General features: G+C 40.5%; 1 protein-coding gene across 1 annotated transcript in view; it reads left to right on the forward strand.

Annotated features, from left to right (window-relative positions):
• Nucleotides 1–21141, forward strand: part of COL5A1 (collagen type V alpha 1 chain) — a 298612-nt gene that overhangs the window by 58661 nt on the left and 218810 nt on the right. The gene's annotated exons all lie outside the window — the stretch shown is intronic.

Here is a 21141-nt window from a genome sequence, read left to right on the forward strand (position 1 = left end):
CTCTGTATTAGAAGAGATTATCACCCCAATGGAGAGAGAGGGCACAAAGTCAAACAACATGTATGATACAAAACAATATAAAAGTGAATATTAAATTGAGTGATATAGGCTGTAAATGGATACAGGAGTTCAGATGAGATAAAGAGAACTGGAATAGTCTGGGAAGACTTCACAGAGAAAGTGAGGGGTCTTAAAGAGTGGTCAGGGTTAGGAGAGGTAGAAGGCAGAGGAGAGGGCATTCCATGGGAGCACCTCCGACATCCCTATTTGTTTCTGAACTGACTGGGGCTAGAAGGGTACGGTATGTCTGTGGGATATATTAGCCCAGCTGGAGTAGAGCAGTGTGATTAGGATTAGATAGGCTAGTGCTGAGCCATCTACTCTAATGGGGCCAAGAAGGGCCGACTGAGGAGCTTAGTTGTACACCACTCCTATCTCCCATCCGTCTGCACCACAGCTGCCAAATTGATATTCCTAAAATATAGACCCAATAATCTCTCTTCCCTACTTGTAAGTTCAATGACTTCCTTTTTCTCCTAAGAGAAAATTTCTCAGTTTGTCATCTAAAGCCCCTATTTTTGCAGTTTTATTTTGTATCATTCCCCTTTATGCACTCTCTGCTCCATCAGAGTGGCCTATTAACTGTTCCCTAGACATAACAACCCACCTGGCACCATAGGGCCTTTGTACCAGTGGTCTCCCAAGTCGCCTTTGCTTCATAGAATCCCATGCTTCCTTTAAAGTCCTGTTTGGGGATTACCTCCTATCCCCCAAGAAAAATGTAAGCTTCTTGAGACCAAGGACTATTTTGTGTTTGTTCTTGTTATCTTCAGAATGCATTATACACCTAAGGAATTTAACAAATGTTTGTTGAATGGACTAGAGAAGGCAATAGTAAAAATTCAGTGTAGGGGAATAATAGGGTGAACGTGTCTTTTGTACCCTCAGCATTTAACACAGCACTTACTACATAGTAGGTTGGGCCAAGTCCAGTGCTTGTTGAGTGGTGTTCAATCGAAAGGTGGTGTTTTTAGTAAGATGGTCTGGCAAGGGCATGCCAGACCCTTAGTAATTTTTCTAAGGTGAGTGTGAACCAGGAAACGGTGTCACAGGCTAATGATGTGTGACAAAATCCCACAGTGATACAAGATCTCCGAGGACCTAGAGTTCCAATTCCCATGAATGAACTAGTATTTTGCCTTGCCAGTGAAGTTTATGGACTTAATCAGAGATGCAGCCACAGATGAAATCTTTCTATAAACAATAAGAAAGTCCCTTTCCCTGATAATTTCGTCTTTTAAAAAATCGCCCCTTCCTCCTTTCCCTGCTGTCCCCACAGTTTCAAAAGACTCAGCACATTCTCTACCTCCTGCCTTTCTCACTTGTTTCCATAGCGTGGTCATTTAGAAAGAATTTCAGATCAGACCCTCCAAAGGTTGGCTTGTTTATTTTTTAACCTGGCAGTGTGACCTTAGCTGACCCGGTTCCCTACTTCAAAGACAGTGTTGGTTTGGGAAGGTCTGAAGCCTCTGGGATTTTTCCCCCTCTGGCTATGTCTCCTTTCCTGGCTGAGATCTTACTGCCTGGACCCACTTGGCTTGGAATTTGTTGCCTCTTGGGAAGCATGAGAGGGGTGGAGAAGGCTAAAGCTTCAGAACACTTGTCCCTGCTTTGCCCAGAACTTATGTCATGCTCATGAGGAGTGAACTGAAATGTGGACAACAGGATAAAGTAGAAAAGACATAGGCCTGGGAGTCAGAAGACCGGGGTTCTAATCCTGAATCTGTCCTAGATGATATATAGCCAGTCGCTTTCCCTTCTAAGCCATAGTTTTATGATCTGTCAAATGAAAGGTTGAGGCTTGATGAACTCTAGGCCCTTTGAGTTCTAACTTTCTATGAGTCCATATTTGGAACATACTGGGCCCCGTGCAGTTGTTTTAGTGTCTCTCAAAAAAGTTTTATTTTTAAGAGAAAAGAAAAAAAAAAACGATTTTAACCTGATTTCAGAACCTGTAGCCAACTCCCTTTCTAAGTAATTGGGTCCATCCCTTAAAATCCACATCTGAGCCAGCTATGATAGCCATTTTTGTCCATTTGGCAGAATTTTACCTTGTAAACCTTTTCCTTCCAAGATCTGGGATCATGTATTTTAAGTTGTGAACATTAGGAAAGTAAGGGAGTGCTGTTTCCTGAGGAATGGCAGACGTGCACCCTTTTATCAGATGAAGCTCTTGGAAAATCTCAAAGGTGACATTTTAGGAAGCAAAAGGCATCTCTTTATTAGGACACCAGATAATCTTATAAAACAAAAAAGGTAGACTCAGATCTTTTAAAAAACCCAAACAACTCCAAGGCATTTTGAAAAGTGTAAATGCATTATGATTGTTCCTTCAGAAAAGAGGAGAGAAAGGGGGTTGTGCCCACGAATGTATACCAGGGAATTAAACTTTTCTTCCCATTACATTATCTCTTTGATAAATCCTCTTAGCTTTAAGACACCTTGGTTTTATCATAATAACTATGCTCTTAGGAGCCTCCTACATGGAGGGATTATGAGAACATAGTTATAGAATTAGATGGGATGAGGAGTAATGCTGAGGTCAGGTGACTTCTCCATAGTAAATATCATAATTGAGAGAAAGGCAGCCAGCATTACAGGGAAAATCAGAAGTCGGGGGGCCTTGGTGTTTGTGTTCCAGCTCTACTGCCAATTTAGAGGGTGACTTTGGCCAAGTCACAGCTACTCAGGGTTTCAGTTTTCCTATTGTTAAAACAGGAGTAATGTGTCACAGTTGTAATTTTGAAATTATTTCATATTTTCCCATCACTTTCCCATCAATCATCCCATTGGAACCTGAGAGCAGCCACATGGAGCAAATGGGGCAGCTATGTTAGTCCCAGTTGAAGAAACTGAGGGTTAGAGAAGGGAAATGTTTTGCTTAAGGTCACAGACAGAACCATAATGAATTTTGGTTCCTGGCTCAAATGCAGTCAGAACAGGGAGTGGTTCAGGAAATATTGTGCCTTAGTCACGTTCAATAACAGCAGGAGAGGAGGCATCCTACCCCTGAAAAAGTCTAGCCCTAGCCCCCATGACATGGCCAATGATCCCTGACCAGCAACCTTCCAAGTCCCAGTAGAAGGTTGGTTTGAAAGTATCTGCAGGAGGTGGGACAGAGTGGGACATAAGAAAGAGTCAGGATGTAGGGTGGGACCTTCATAGTAGCATAGGCATATCATAAAGCTGAAAGACCTATCCAGGAAAAAAAAATGTCAAGCCTTGGGGGGCCTTACCAAGCTGAAAAGGTTTCAAATATGTGTGTAGGAATGGCTTATGTTATGTGTCTGATTTTTAGTGGTCAACTTAGCAACCTTTTGGATGCTGGGTAAGTAACTGAGGGATACCAGTCTAGACAGGTAAGTTGGAGTTGCAAATTCTGTCAATCACAGAAGTCTTCACACAAACAAAATAATGAATCCTTGAATTATTAGAATAAAAACTGAGGTAGACATAGTTAGTAACATGAAGGTCAGTGAGAATGGCCAGCTACTTAATCCAGGAGTGTCTGGATAATAGAACTCAGGTGAATTATACACCTGGGAAAGAAAGAAAACAAAGTTGATTTATTTGAGAGTGATCCTAATGTTTTCCAAGAAAAAAAAAAAGAGATATTCATAAGATTCTATTTTATGTCTCTGCTGATGAAATCCTCTAACTTCATGTATTTCTGAAATCAGGCCTTGGCTAAAGACCCAAATTCCACTGTTCACAGCAAAAGAAGGTGGTGCTCTCAACATTCTTTGGTCCACTCTAATTTCCTATAAGTTATTTTGAAAACCACCAGATAAGGTCTTGTCAGAGCTTAAAGATACCAGATTCATCCAAAGTCAGCTGGAGCAATGCCTAGTCTTTTGGCCAAACAACTCCTCTACAGTAGGACAAAGGAAAGAATACTAGAGATGTGGACTTCATATCCCTCAGCTCCAATTCCAGTTCTGTCCTGTAACCAGGAACCCAGCCAAGCAACTAGCATTTATTGTTGTTGCTCAGTCATTTTTCTCTCATGTCCAACTCTTTGTGACTACGTTTGAAGTTTTCTTGGCAAAGATATTGGAGTACTATGCCATTTCCTTCTCCAGATCATTTTAGAGATAAGGAAACTGAGGCAAACAGGGTTAAGTGACTTGCCTAGGGTCACACAGCTAGTGTCTGAGGCTAGATTGGGACTCAGGAGGATTAGTCTTACTGACTCCAGGTCTGGTGCTCTATTTTTTTTTTTTTTTGGTTTTTTTTTGGTGAGGCAATTGGGGTTAAGTGACTTGCCTAGGGTCACATAGCTAGTAATTGTTAAGTGTCTGAGGCTGGATTTGAACTCAGGTCCTCCTGAATTCAGGGCTAGTGCTCTATCCACTGCGCCACCTAGCTGCCCCTCTGGTGCTCTATTGATTGCACCACCTAGATGCCCTAGCATTTATTAAGCATCTACTATGTTCTAAGCTACACTTTGCTAAATGCTGGGGATACAGGAAAAAAAAGGCTAAAAACAATTTCTTCTCTCAAGGAACTCACAGTCTAATGACCAGAGAGGGAAGTTCTAGGGTTTTTCCCAGAGCAACAGTATCTAAATAATATATATTTATATATACATACGTATATATGTACATATGTATGTTGCATATCTATATACAAATAAGATATGTATATGTATATATACATACATATATGAGTTATGTGGAGAAAGAGTACTCTTTCTAAATATCTTGGTTTATGGTTTAATTCAAAGGAATCCCAGCTTTTCTTCTTGGGTTAAATCCTGTAAAAAGTTGTTTAGCTCATTAAGGGTAAGATACTATATCAACTATATCACAAATTTCCCTCCCCAAATCCCAAATATTATTCTTTGCTTTTTGAGAACTTTTGAAGTATCTTTAAGAGAATACTGAACATCTGCAATCTAATGAGGTAGCATGGTTCAATGTTTTAGTTATTTTAAAATTATTTACTTTTGTTATGAATTTAGTCATTGTCAAGTAGAATGGGCATTTGCACAAAAAAGAGACTTGAATCTGGGAATCTTTATTATGTACAGTTTATTTTTCTTTTTAGACAAATAAAAATATAACTTTCAAACTGTTCTTGTCTGATATTCTTTCTGGTCTTCCTTCTGTTCTCTTCATTAAAAAAATTCTTCAACGACCCTATTTTCTTTCTGTTTCTTTTATTGTTCCTCTCTTCCATGTACCACTCTCCCCTTTGGAAAAAAGAAAAGAAAAGAAAAGAAAATCAAAGCCCATATAACAGAAATGCAAAAGCAAGGAAAACAAATCCCCATACTGGCCATATTCAAAAGCATATGTATTACTCTGTGGCTTAAGTCCATCACATTTCAGTCAATAGGTGGGTGGCATGCTTCATCCTCAGTCCTCTAAATCCTGGTTAGTTGTTTCACTGCTCATATTTCTTCAATCTTCCAAAGTTATATTTCTTTTTTAATGTTGTTACTGAATAAAATTTCTTTATGGTTCTACTAAATTCACTTTGCATCAGTTCATATATCTTACCAGGTTTCTCTGAAATGTTCCCTTTCATAATTTCTTACAGATAAATAACATTTCACTAATTCATATGATATAATTTATTTATAGAGGCAGCTAGGTGGCACAGTGGATGGAGTATTGTACCTAATGTCAGGAAGACTCTTCTTCCTGAGTTCAAATCTGCCCTCAGACATTTCCTGCTGTGTAACCCTGAGCAAGTAACTTAATCCTGTTTCCCTCAGTTTCCTTATCTGCAAAATGAGCTGAATAAGGAAATAGCAAACCATTCTAGTATCTCTGCCAAGAAAACTCCAAATGGGGTCATGAAGAATTGGGCATGACTGAAATACTAAACAACAACAACAACAACAACAACAACAACAACAATTTATTTAGCCATTCCCTATTTGAGGGATACCCCCTTTAGTTTGCAATTCTTTAGTAGTAAAAGAAAGAGAAATACTGTAAATTCTTTGCACATAAGGTATAATAGGTCTAGTAGTGGTATTGCATGGGGTACGCGCAGGTTAGTAACAATTTGGACATAGTTCTATAATAGTTCTAAATTGCCTTCCAGAACAGGTAGACCAGTTCCCAGCACCAAAAACAGTGCATGAGTGTACCTGACTTATGAACTGTCTTACAAATTAGAGGAAAACTCTTCTAGCCTTCACTTCATTACTTACCAGCTCTATGACTGTGATCAAGTCACTTCCTGTCTCTGTCACATTTCCTTTTTTTGCAGGGCAATAAGGATTAAGTGACTTGCCCAGGGTCACATAGCTAGTAAGTGTCAAGTGCCGGAGGTCTGATTTGAACTCAGGTCCTCCTGAATCCAGGGCTGGTGCTTTATCCACTGTACCACCTAGTTGCCCCCCACATTTCCTTTTATTGTAAAGTGTAACTCCTGACGAAATTTCTTTTTGGAAAATGACCCAAGAACTACCGGAAGTTCTAAGTGGTATTTAATTTGTAGAAGTGGAAGGTTCTTTGTGTATCTGTGGAGGGCTGTGTCTAGAATACTATAGAGGGAAACTAATTAGTATGTCAACTCCTTGAGAACAAGCACCATCCATATCATCTTTCTTCTTTATAAACCACGCCCAGGAAAAATTGCACATACATATGTATATGAACACAACACATGTTTTGTCTATACAAGCATATGTCTATATATGTGCATACATGTAAATACACACATATACATATGTACTACACATACATAAATACATATATACATACATACATTTGCGTGTGTGGGTATATATGGAAAGGGGAAGAGAGCAACAGAGAGACAGAAATAGAGGCTGTATTATAAAGTGGTTAGAAAGCCCAGCTCACATTCATGATGATATGGGATCAAATTCTGCCTCTGATATGTACTGGCTATGTGACTGTTTATAAATCAATTAAACTCTCAGTTCCTCAGGTAACTCTCTGAGACTATAGGTGCTGATCTGCCTTGGCGGAGGAAGTATATCACCAGGAAATAGTTCCCTACACTGATGAGATCATAGGTTTTATAAATACAAATGAATAAACATGCACACGTATATGTGTACACATGCACTCACATGATCACACATGCATTTATGTATGCATACACATGTATGTGTGTACACCAGGCGTACCAAATTTTTGGGTGCATTTTTAAGCCTTACTATGTAAGTATGCATGCATGTGTATATGTAAACATGTGATAATAATAATAGCTGACATTTAGCTAGAACTTTCTGTGTGCCAGGCACTGTGCTAAGTGCTTTACAAATATTATCTCATTTGAGCCTCACAACAACTATGGGAAGTAGGTGCCACTATTTCCCCCATTTGACAGTTGAGAAAACTAAGGCAAAAAGAGTTTAAGTGAAAAGCTTACACAGCTAGTAAGTGCTGGAGACTGGATTTTAACCCAAATCTTCCTGGTTCTGGCCTATACTCTATCTACTGTGCCACCTAGCTGCCTAAGACATATGCACATACATACATACATACATACATACATACATACATACACACATACACACATACACACATACACACATACATACACAGACACACACATATATAGTTGCTTCATACAATAAGAAATAACTTGCTCATGGTCACACGTTTGGCATGTGTCTGAAGCAAGCCTGGGACCCAGATCTTCCTACCATAAAGCTAGCCCTTTGTACAGCATGACAATGTTACCTCTCACAGTGATGATTGTGGTAATAGTCATTCCTATTGCTATAGGCCTGTACAAAGCACTTTTCTTACAACAATGCTATGAAGCAGATGAAGGAGCTGAGGCTCATAGGCAATGAAGTGAATTATCCATAGTCATGTAGCTAGGGAGTGTTTAGAATCAGAAAGCTTAGTTCTGAATCTTATATTCAAGCTCGGTGCTCTTTTAGCCTCACCACACTGTAAATATTTGTTGGACTGCACTGCATTCAATTGAGAGCTTGATTTCAGTCATGTTGACAAGTAGGAATGAGGCTGGGGGTGGGAAGAATTGTATAATACATTTGACCTCCAGATTTGAATAGCTTCTTATGAATGGCCTGGTTAAATCTGACAGCGTGTCCTGTGTTCAGCTGCCTATAGATCCCAGCTGTGGACATGGGTACAGGAAAACACAGGCTCTTATGATTAATGGATATCTAGCATGAAAATTTTGTAGGGAAAAAATAATACCACCACCCCAAGTCTGGCATGAACAAGATGATCTGAACTTCAAAGGAAAATTTTTACTGATTAGCAAATGTTTTTAAAAAATGCAACCCATTTAATCTCAAACAGCCCTGGTTTCTTTCCTTTCCAGCAAGCAAGCCTGGCACTTCATTTAGCAGCTATCAAAACTTCATTACATTACTCTAGGTTCTGAAGGTCATGTCCATGCTTGCAGTGTAATGTGAATAACCCAAGGAATTTGCTCTCATGGAGTCATCTCAGGGGAAACTGAGGGTGCCACATTTTTATTCTGGCCAACAGGGGAGCTCTCCTGAAGTCATTGATCAGGGAGCTAGTCTTCTTTTGGGCTGGCTATCCCTATTCTAAAGCCCCTCTGTTATAAAAAAAAAAGGGGGCATTAAGATGCCCCTCTGATGGAGGATTGGTTAATAGGTTATTACTCAAACACAAGGACAGAAAACCAATTGGGTATCTGGACATGAATTAACCTTTTAGGAGGGTGGGGGAGGATAATGCTTAGTGATCTGAGGTTCTGATAATTTCATAAAGCCTTAGAATTTTAATGTTGGAAGGAACCCTTTGCCCACACTACTTTGGAGAGCTCATTCCAAGATGCTCAAGAACTCTAAAGCACTAGATAGATGAGACAAAACCAGTGACCTTCACCTATTATTCAATAAATTCCTCTCTTATTCTTTTTTGTGTTGTCATCCTCCATTAAAATGTGAAGTCCTGGAGAGAAGGGAAAATATTTCTGTTTATATTTGTATTCCCAGCACTTAGCACCATGTCTGGCATGTAATAAGACCTTAATAAATGCCTGCTGTCTTGCTTTGCCTTCCTTAGGGCTAGTTAAGAAGCCTGACTTGCCCTTTAATATTGCTTGATGAGAATGGACTGCTCCATTCCCCAGAAGACCATAGGATCATAAGAAGTGACCTGAGAGGTCATCCTAGTCTATCTCCATCTGCCTTATTTTACAATGAGGAAACTGAGGTTTGGAGAGGTTAAGTCACAGGCCTAAAGTTATGCGGGTAGGTACAGAACCAGGTCTTCTGTCTCCAAATCCAATGTGCTTTCAAGTATGCCATAAAACACTAAGAGGAGCTAGGTGGTGCAGTGGATAGAGCACCGGCCCTGGAGTCAAGACCACCTGAGTTCAAATCCAGCCTCAGACACTTGACACTTACTAGCTATGTGAGGCTGGGCAAGTCACTTAACCCCAATTGCCTCACCAAAAAAAACCCCCCCAAAACCCCAAAACAAACACAAACAAAACACTAAGAGGAGTTAGAGTGGGATTATTTCATGATTGTATCAGTTGAGGCAATCCTTTCCTATAGGTTGTAGTCAAGTCTGTATAAGCCTTATATTCAAAGGCTTATGTGTCTACTAATCCTCTTTAGAAAGCAGGATAGGAGAGAAGATTAATGAGGAAATAAACAAACATATACTGTGTGCCTACTTAAGAAAAGTCTTGCTATTGATTTACCAGATGACATTGTGGAGATGCTGAGCCTTTCTGGACTTTATCACCCTCATCTACAAAATGGGAGGGATGGATTGTATGATAGATCCCTTCTACTTCTAAGTTCTATCATTCTAGCAGAAGCACAGTTCTTACTTGTGCTAGATGTTGAAGGAGATAGAATTATAAGACATTGAACTCCTTTTAAGGAGTTGAAGAGAAAGGCCAGGACAAAAAGGTAAATGGCAATAGAAGGAATTCAATCAACAAGCATTTATTGAGTGCCTACTATACGCAAGACACTTGCTATGTTCTGGGTATGCAAATAAAAAGAGGTAGATATCCTCAAGGTACAGAGAAGAAGAACAGAGTGCTTCATAAATGCTTGTTGGGTGGATTGATGATTCAGCCCTCCAGTTCAGAAGGAGAGAGTGATATAGTCTGGGCTCTGTGTGTCTGATAAGATTTAAAGGAAGATGTGGGCTTTGAGCTATGCTTTGAAGGATAGTTAGAATTCAGAGACATGGACAGGGGTAGGTGCTGAAACAAATTGTGGAAATGATGTAAGCAAAGAGACAGTCAGTAACACCCATCACATATGTTGGGGACTGTGTGGGGTCCAGTCAGGTTGGAACAGGGGTTTCCTTGCAGGGACAGGTTTGGAAAGGTGGACTATGGTCAAATTTTAGAGGTTCTCAACTGCTAGGGAGGGCATTTGGCCTTAATTCTGTGGCCTTTGAATGTTTCTGAACAGAAGGGTGTTTTGATCAAGAAATGCTTTAAGAAAATAAACATGGTATTCCATGCAAGGTTGGTTTCAGACAAAGACAAGCCTATTTTAACCAGTGAAGATAACTGCAGCTGGCTAAATGGTGGTTGTCATAGCCAATTGTCCCACGAAGGGGGTTTGATCTGACTTGGTATCCATACAAGGAAACAACTCAATGGCAGCACCCCTTTATATGTCATAAATTCTGGATTTCATGTTTTGCCATGCTGATCACAGCTTCTCTCTCTCTCTCTCTCTCTCTCTCTCTCTCTCTCTCTCTCTCTCTCTCTCTCTCTCTCTCTCTCTCTCTCTCTTTTTTTTGCGGTGCAATGGGGGTTAAGTGACTTGCCCAGGGTCACACGGCTAGTAAGTGTCAAGTGTCTGAGGCTGGATTTGAACTCAGGTCCTCCTGTATCCAGGCCTGGTACTTTATCCACTGCACCACCTAGCTGTCCCCAGCTTTTATTTTTAATGATCCAATGCTGGGAGCAATTTTGATGCTGGTCTCTCTAGGCCTTAGCATAGCTTTCATTGACTTTGTATATAGCTTTTGTTTCTGTCCTGGGATCTCCTCTACCCCTTGCTTCCAAAGCTGTAGCAGCCCTCAGCTGATGTCAGCAGCTTGGAATTTGTCCATTTATATACAGTTTCCATGCCTTTGGAAGCAAACAGGAGTGAAATAATGGCGGCATTGAGTGCAAAAGGAGAAAAGCAAGCTTTGCACTTATGGAATCTTTCCTGAAGACAACCCTTTTTGTACCCTAATGTTGTGACTTTGGGACTTCATCCCGTTTTATTTTTTTCTTTCACCTCAGAAAGTTTAGGGGTGTGTGTGGGTGTGGGTGTGGGTGTGTTTAAACAGAGTTTGTATCCAGGACAGAGCAACTCTGTCACTTGAGGATTTTGTTCTTCAAAGAAGATAAGGATACTTTCTGTGTAATCCCTTTCCTCCAGTTTAGGATTGCTGGAGGGCAGTGGAATGGGTTAATGTCATCCTTCTTTGCACTTCAGAATCACAGGAGAGGTATCCAGGGTGGCAGCTAGCTGTCAGAAACCCATTTCCATTCAAGTAAAAGCAGCAGTCCAGCTAATCCTGGCTGTTCCTGAAGGCCCCAAGAGCCCATCCAGAAAGCACAGTCATTCTTCTGCTGCTCTGAATAGAAAGCTGCAACATATTGTGTTGGCAAGGCTAAATGAACCTGTCAAGTTGAGTTTGTTCTGGGCAGCACCAGGGGGTCATTGCTTTCCATAGTTTATCTTTTTGACAGAATTTTGCTTACAGCATCAGGTCATGATCCAGTAGTGCATCCTCCTAATGCTTTGCCCATCAGAAGTGGTTAATCTGACTCATTTCATTAACACCATCTTTATTGATGCTAAGAAGGTCAGATTAGCAAATTGATGGTGCAGCTTATGGGTGTCATGAGAATGTTTTATGCTGAAGTTATGTGGGCACTTGAACATCTGGTATCTGAGCAGCTCCAGGAGGACTGATGGAGAAACAGGATTCAAAAACAACAGACCTCACTCCTTTCTAAGAGGAAATTGATTCCTATAGACAATGGTAGAAGTAGATTTGTTGGGGTCCCATTCTTCAGTGCTGGTTATTCATAAGGTCATTGGCTTTAGAAGGGAAGAAACACTAGAGATTGGATTAAACTATATTATCTAGCCAACCTTTTCATTTTCCAGATGAGGAAATTGAAGTCCCAATAGGTGGTAACCTGACATCGCCCATGTCCCAAAGGTAGTATGAAAGAGCCAGAATTTGAATGAAGGTTCTCTGACTAATCTCTTTTCTCTTGCTATCATGTTAAATCTGCCTTTTAGAAAGCTGGCAACTACCTGTTGATAGAGTTCAGTTGTTTATACAGCAAGCTGTGAAGTAGATGAAGGCTGGTGCATTACTTCTGATAGTAAGCAAATAATAATTATAATTCAGATTTGTATAATGCTTTCAAGAAACCCTTGGCTGGCAACAACCATGTTGAAATAGTAGTATAAGGAATATTAACTGTTTTATAGATGTGGAAAGGGAGGGCCAAAGAAGTAAAATGGTTTGCTCATAATCACACGGGTAGCCAATGTTGGAAGGAAGGAGACAAGCCTTTATTTTTTTCTATTTTAATTTTTTTAATTTTAAAAATATTTTATTATTTTCCACTTATATGTAGAGATAGTTTTCAACATTTGTTTTTATAAGATTTCTAGTTTCAAATTTTTCTCCCTCCCTCCCCTCCCTCCCACCTCCCCCAAGACAGCAAGTAATCTGATATAGGTTATATATGTACAATAAAATTAAACATATTTCTACATTAGTCCTGCTGTGAAAGAAGAATCAGAGCAAAAAGGGAAAACCTAAAGAAAAGAAAAACAACAGAATCAAAACCAAAAGAAATAGTACATTTCAATCTGCATCCATATTCCACAGTTTGTTGTGTTTTTTTTTAAATTTGGAGAGCATTTTCCATCATGAAGAGACAAGCATTTATTAAGTACCTACTATATACAAAGTAGTATACTAAATATTTTACAAATGCTATCCCATTTGATTCTCATAACAACCCTGGGAGGTAGGTGCTAGTATTAGCCCAATTTTACAGTTGAGGAAACTGAGGCAAATAGAAGTTTCATGACTTTCCCAGGATTGCTCAGTAAGCATCTGAGTAAGTGTTTGATCTCAGGTCTTTCTGATTCCAGGGCCAGAGCTCTATTATGTCATGGGGAATTTTAACAATTGGCTTTCTGAAAAAAAAAATGTATGCATGAGACACAGTTTTAAGTTTAATATTCATTATTAACATTTTACCCACCATTTTCTTAAATCTAGACAATCAACAAATTTGTAATTTGTAACATATCTTGATTTCCAAAGTATAAATGTTCACACTGAAAGTTTAACAATTAGCTTAGTTGGTGCAATTAACTAGGTGTCACAGTGGATAAAATACACAAAAAGACTAATGGAAGACCACAAAGAATTCAGAAAGCATAAAAAAGACTCACAGTAGCACCAGGATACTAGATTCAATTGTCCTTCATCTTTAACGAATCCCACTTTCCACAGACTCAAAACACTACCCTGTGGTTTTCACTTCCTTCAGAAGGAAAGCAAACTTGGGATTGTTTAAGAGGATAATTCCCTGATATTCCTTTAAGTTCTTTTTTATATCCCAGAGGTGCAGATAGGCATCCAGCCTGCACATTCGGAACACGTCATGGATTGGAAGAGTATGAAGTCCAAGTGCCTCACTCCACTTTTCCTAGCTTAAGTCACCAGAGTGTTCTACTAGCTTTGATGACCATGTGCCATATCCTTTTCTCCCCAAGAGGCTGATGCCACTCTGAAATTCCCCTGTAGATTGCTGCATTCTGTCACTCTTTAACTTCTGACTTCTGGAGAAGCCTCTGAGGATGGCACTGTGCATGGGGTCCACCTGTTCTTCAGGAGGCTATATTCTGGGATTATGGTACCCAGAAAATGCCCTTTATCCCTCTCCAGAAGGCTTGGTTGCAATGACTAACCATTTTAGACCACATGACTTGCCTCTTTCTCCACAGGGGGCATGGGCTTAAGAGGGTGCATCTTTGCCTCACCAAGGCTGGGGCCAGAAGCTTAGGGTCCACGAAGTTTCCTCATGTAGTTGAGGAAACATGTAATTTCCACATGTTTCTGCTCCAAAGGCTGCTATTAATGGGTCTGAGAAAAGGATCTCACCACCCTCTCTCCTCCCCCAGGACCAAGGTCTACATACAGGCTCATAGATTTAAAAGTAGGAAAAACCTTCAAGGTCATCTAGTTTAATACCACTCTCCCTTCCACCCTCAAATTTTACAGATGAGGACAATGAGACCCAGAAAGGTTAAATGACTTGCCCAAGGTCATATAGGTAAATAGGTAGCACATTTGAATTAAGTTCCTTTGACTTTAAATCCCAGACTCTTTCCACCATACCATACTACACCTAGATCTGCTGCTTTCTTAGTTTCCCCATAAGAGAGACAAAAGTGTAGAAAAGGCCTGTTGATGTCCTTTTAGAGACAAGCCAAGTGGGGCGACCCTTCCCACACAACCCATCTCACAGTACAGTTGATAATTCATTCATTTAGGGGAGGGTTCACAGACACTTATGATTATTAATTTGGGGGGGCAGGGCAATGAGGGTTAAGTGACTTTCCCAGGGTCACACAGCTAGTACACATCAAGTTCTGAGACCAGATTTGAACTCAGGTCCTGCTGAATCCAGGGCTGGTACTTTATCCACTGTGCCACCTAGCTGCCCCCACAGATACTTAATATTGGTGAGCCTTACTTCTAAGATCATCAGTTTGATCAAGGAATCCCTTTTTATCCTCTCCCCCTTCAAATAATAAGAACAAAGCACATAATTGAAGAGCTTCAAGAATTACAAAATTAAGTGTTTTTTTTTTGGGGGGGGCAATGAGGGTTAAGTGACTTGCCGAGGGTCACACAGCTAGTGTCAAGTGTCTGATGCTGGATTTGAACTCAAGTCCTCCTGAATCCAGGGCCAGTGCTCTATCCACTGCTCCATCTAGCTGCCCCCTAGAATATTCCAAGTACAAGTATTATTCCCAGTTTCCAGGTGGGGAAACAGAGGAACAGAAAGAAGTGACATGCTCAGGGTCACACAGAGGCCTGCCATGATGGAGGTAGTATTTGAACACAGGTCTTTTTTGCCTCCCACACTCAGTGCTCTTTCCACCATAGCATGTAGCCTCTCCTGGTAAGTTGGAGGCATTTGTTTCTCCTGTGAATTCCTTGTTTAAGCAGATGGTTTTAACAGTATGTAGCTCAGAGCTGACTAGTTCCAGAAATCTCTCTGCCTGCCAATTGCCTCCTCCACCCTTCCCACACTGGTTCAGCTACATGGCCTGGGGATTCCCTTAAACTGCACTGAGGAGGTGGCAGAGGTCCTAGGAAAGATCTGGTGGCCTCTTCAACTTGTTACAGCAGAGGTCTATAAAAAAATCCACAAGGCTGCTGGATATTAGCATGTTAGCCACTCCCCTTTCCCTGCTGCATTCCCTCCGTTTCCCCCACACACACACACACCCTTTTTTTTTTTCTTCCATGAGAGATTAGGAAACAGGTTATTGAGCTCAGATATTCCAAGAAGTTAGGAAAGGAGTCTGAGAATAGTGGAACGGGCTTAGATTTGAAGACTCATAGTGATGAAATAAAAAACGATCCCCTTCCCCAACTGGCTACTGTAACAGAACAGAATCTTGGAACAGAATTGCAGGGAGATGAGCCAGAGTTTTGGGCTGTGTCATTAGCATTGTGGGTGAACTGGCTCTTGGCATGGTGGCATCTGTTCAATCTGGCATATTTTTGAACTGGAATGTTTCCCCACAGCCAAATCCATCACCTTGTGATCTGTATTGCCTCTGACAATCAAATTCAAGTCAAGAGGCATTCACTGAGTGCCAGATTTCCACAGAGTCCTATCCCAGGTGCAATAGTGGTGATGGGAATGGAGTGCTAAAGGAAACTATGCCCCACAACTCTTGCATGTTTTTTTGGTTTATCGAGTGTTTTCACATGAATTATCTCACTTAGTCCAATTTTATATCACAAACAACTTTATGAAATCAGTAGATCAGGTCTAATTATCCCCATTATGTAGATGAAAGAATTGAGGTACCAAGAGATAAAGTGTGTTTCTCCTGTTTACATGCCTATTAGGTGATAGAAGAAGGATTGAAATGTAGGGTCTTTCTGAGGCATCTAGATAGTGCAGTGATAGAACACTGGGCCAGGACCAGGAAGACCTCAGCTTAAATCCTGCCTCAGACACTTACTAGCTGTTTGACCCTGGGCAAATCAATTATCTGCCATCTGCCTCAGTTTACTCATCTGTAAAATGGGAATAATAGTGGGACCTACCTCCCAGGGTTGCTGGGCAGATCAAATGAGATGCAATTTGTAGAACATTCACGCTGTGCTTGGAACATAGCAGGTACTTATTGAATTCTTTATTTTTGATGAATTGATGGAACTGGAAGCACAAACTGTCAATCAATAGAGATACTTGATGGATCATTATCCAGTGGATATTATTCATTAGGGTAGGGACTATATTTTAACTAATTTTCTATCTCCTCTAATTTGGTAGTTGTTTAGTCATTCAGTCATGGACCATAGCATGCCAGGCCCTTCTGACCTCCACTCTTCCTCTGCATTTAGGGGATCCTCACCCTATCTGATGTTGTTGTTCAAGTTTTTTTCTGTCATGTACAACTCTTTGTGACCCCATTTGGAGTTTTATTGGCAGAGATACTAAAGTGGTTTGCCATTTCCTTCTCCAGCTCATTTTATAGATGAAGAAACTGAGGCAAACAGGGTTAAGTGACTTGCCCAGGGTCACACAGCTAGTAAGTATCTCAGGCCAGATTTGAGATCAGGAAGATGAGTCTTCCTGACTCTAGTCCCATCACTCTATCCACTGTGCCACCTAGCTACCACCAACATACACATATGACAGTGCAGGGACTAACTCTTACCCATGAAAACAGGAGTAGGACACTTTTCAAACTGGTTTGTCAAAGTTAGAACCTGAAATCCTAGAGAATTCTAGAGCTTGCAGGGTGACTGTTAACTTCAGTCTGAACCCAGGCACTTGTGAGTCAGCAACAGAGGCATTTACTAGTAATAAGGAAGGGAGTATAATGGTGTCAATTGTATCTGCCATTGAGCCTTTTCCCACTTGCCAACTTCGGTGTGTGTGTTAGAAATCGCATGCTGTTCTAGAGCTCTCTATCATATGGAATTCAGTTGGGGCTTTATGCTTTGTCCAGATGATTTTGTTATATAAGTCCCTCAAGAGTAGGGATTGTTCATTTCTTATGTGTGTACTCCTGGCACATAGTAGGCACTTAATAAATGCTTGTTGACTGATTGATTGTTGGCTGATTTTGAGAAAGTACTCTATTGCAGCAATAGAAGGATCTGGGTTCAAATAATGGTCCCATCACTTGTAAGCTGTGTGACTTTCCAGAAATCTCAGCCTCTTTGAGCTTTGGTTTCTTCATATGTAAAATAACGGGACTTGACTAGTCAGATGCTAAGGTCCCTTCCAGCCCTAAACCTGTGGTTTGTTTTGAAAGACTTGATTAGGGGGGCAGCTAGGTGGCACAGTGATAAAGCACCGGCCCTGGATTGAGGAAGACCTGAGTTCAAATACGGCCTCAGACACTTGATACTTACTAGCTGTGTGACTCTGGCAAAGTCACTTAACTCTCACTGTCCTGAAAAAAAAAAAGAAAGAAAGAGAAAAAAAAAAGAAAAGAAAAGAAGGAAGGTTTTTTTTAAACCCCCAATCCAGTTTTATTTGGCTCTACTGCCAGTGGTATGACAAAGTTATAGACTATTCCTAGAGGAGATTTCCTGAATAAAGGATTCAGAATATTAAGACTTCCTCCAAGGCATCATTATTTCCCTCTCTCCACTTTGTTTTAAGCAAGGGGGAAGTCAAGGCACAGGGAAGAGTGGGGAGATAAACCTAATGACATTCAGCAAGCTAGATGAGTTCACAGGGGTCTTCCTGTACACTTTATTCTTTTGTGCTGTTTGCTATTAGACTATGGTAAAATCCTAATTCCTTAATGGAGTGGACTGGGATTGAGGTCTTTCTGTTAAAATGGAAATTGGCAATCTCCCCTAAAAACGTTATTGAAAAAAAGGATCTTAATTGAATGGCTATGGGAGATAAAATGCGTTAATTGTGCTCCCTTTTCCCTTTAGTAGTGAATCAAGATACACAAATAGCTAATACATTACCTAAATAGCCCATAAGCATTGTTCAAGCTGTCAGTCACTTTGACTTCTGTAAATTCCACTGTTCTTTTAACTGATGTTATGGACTGAAGGGATTTGGCATTGTTTAAGTGATGATTTTCAGGTTCTTTTTCTTATTTTACTAATGATAACTGATAACTGGGTGGAGTTGTAGCATGCTTTCCATTGCATCATCTTGAGAAGTAAATGAACTCTTTGGAGGAAAGGCGCTATAGACATGTAAAATAATAGCAAGGGTGATTAAAAAAAGAAGCAAGCACAATGTCTTCAGGTACACACTTCCTGCCAGAAGCCGAACACCACATATCTGTTATAGGGCCTTAAAAGTCAGTGCTTGGGGCAGCTAGATGGTGCGGTGGTTAAAGCGCTGGCCCTGGATTCAGGAGTACCTGAGTTCAAATCCAGCCTCAGACACTTAACACTTACTAGCTGTGTGACCCTGGGCAAGTCACCTAACCCCCATTGCCCTGCCCCCCCCAAAAAAAAGTCAGTGCTTTCCAAGTATGATAGCCCTGTCTTCATTCATGTTTAAGTTTAAGGCTTAGACTTTCCTTCAAGGATAATGGTCTAGCCAATGTAGGAAAAGTGTTGTGTAGGCTAGAAGACCTCTGAGGTGCTCCCCAATTCTCAAGATTATTTTAAAATAGATATCTGTAGGGAGGAAGCACCCTGGGGGGACAATGCCTGTGAGGTAGAGACTGGCCTTTTTATTGTTTTGGATAGATTGTGACCTGAGCCCTTTTAAGTACCTGAGTGTATAGGCAGAAACGAGGAAGGTAGTGTGCAGTAGTGGTTTTCTCTTCATTATTTTCATGTGGTCTCCCTCATTAGAATGTAAACTCCTTGAGGGTGGGAACTCTTTTTGCCACACCCCTTTTTGTATCCCCAGGGCTTAGCAATAGACAATGCTTAATAAATGCTTGTTGATTGATTGCCCCCTTGGCAAGTATATTGTGGAGGATACATTGAACTAGCCTCCAAAATTCCAACCCAGAGATGCTGTGGTCCTCAAGTGCCTCTCCCATACTTGTTTAGTCCTTTTTCAGTCATATCCAACTCTTCATGACCCCATTTGGTGTTTTTTTGGCAAAGATACTGAGTGGTTTGCCATTTCCTTCTCCAGCTCATTTTACAGATGAGGAAACTGAGGCAAACAGGGTTACGTGACTTGCCCAGTTACACAGCTAGTAAGTGTCTGAGACTGGATTTGAACTCATGAAGATGAGTCTTTCTGATTTCAAGCTCAGTGTTCTATCCATTATGCCACCTAGCTGCAAAATAGTTTCAGATTTTTATTGGTAGAAGTAGTTTCCTCATTGGAAATTCTAATGAAATCATAGATCCAGTTCACCCTCCCCCCCCCCGCCCCTCTCCCCCCCAAAAAAACACACCACCTTTCAAACTCCTCATGCATAGGAAATTCACACTGAATCCAGGATCCAATAATCTTTGTCTCCTGAAGATCAGTTTTCAGTTTTCTTTCATCCATCCTTGAAAGGGTAAACTAAACCTCTCAAGTTTTTGGAAATAGATTGCTCACCCCAGGCTTCTGCTATTCATCCATTCACCCATCCATTCATCCATGCATTTATCCATTCAAAAAATGTTTACTAAATGTCTACTGCCTGCAAGGATATGTGCTTGACATGAAGTGGAGCATATAAAGATGAATTAGGCCTGACCTCTGCCTCAAGGAGCTCATAGTTTTTTGGGGTGGAGATAAAGAATATACATATATAACTATAGCAGGAATAGTTAAAAATTAGGAAAACACCAGTGAACCATCTAATGATTTATTTCCCAAGGAGACCCAGAAAGTGAGGTCTCTGAAATCAGAAGATAAATCTTAGAACATTACTGAAGGAAGATTTCCTCAGAATAGGATATTTGTCAGTGATCTAACAACACTCGGGTGCTATTTTCATTCATAGGAATAGCATTTTAGAAAAGTTTTCTCTTTTTGACTGAAACACACTTCCTCACTTCATTTCCTCTCACTCTCTTCTTTACTGTCTAGTCTGACTTCCAGCCTTATCATTCAACCAACACTGCTCTCTCCAAAGAGTACAGTGACCTTTTCACTGACAAATCTAAGGGTCTTTTCTAAGTTCTCATTCTTTTTGACCTCACTGTCGGCATTTAAACTTGTTCACCTTCTTCTCCTTGATATTCTCTTCTCTCTAGGATTCTGTAATGTTACTCTATCTGACCAGGCCTTCTCAGTCAAAAGATATTGAGAAATCTCTTTTGCATCTGTATCTAGTTCTTGTCTACTAATTGTGGGTATCCCACAAAGCTTTGTCCTGTCTCCTTTCTGGTATGTCACTTGGTGATTTCATTAGCTCCCGTGGATTTAATTATCATCTTTATGCTGATGATTCTCAAATCTGTTTATTCATCCCTAACCTACCTGCTGACCTCCAGTCTCCCAACTCCAACTTCCTATTAAATATCTTGAATTAGATATACTCTAGACATCCTGAATTCAACATGTTTGAAACTGAACTCACTATATTTCACCCCCAAAACCCTCCCCCCTTCCTAACTTCCTTATTACTATCAAGGGCACCATCGTCCTCCCAGTTACCCAGACTTGCAACTGAGGTATCATTCTCAACTTCCCACTCTCTCTCATTCCCCATGTCCAATCTTTTGCCAAGGCCTGACAGTTTTACTTTAGAAACATCTTTCATATACACTCCCTTCTCTTCTCTGATGCTGCCTCTTTGCTGTAGACCCTCATCACCACATGGCTAGACTATTGAAATAGTCTGCTGGTGGGTCTGTCTGCCACAAATCTCTTCCCATTCCAATCTATCCTCTACTTACCTGTCAAAGAGATCTTCATAAAGCTCAGGTTTGACTATAT

Source organism: Dromiciops gliroides, chromosome 2 (assembly GCF_019393635.1).
Source record: "Dromiciops gliroides isolate mDroGli1 chromosome 2, mDroGli1.pri, whole genome shotgun sequence".
In the NCBI taxonomy this organism is placed as follows: domain Eukaryota; kingdom Metazoa; phylum Chordata; class Mammalia; order Microbiotheria; family Microbiotheriidae; genus Dromiciops; species Dromiciops gliroides.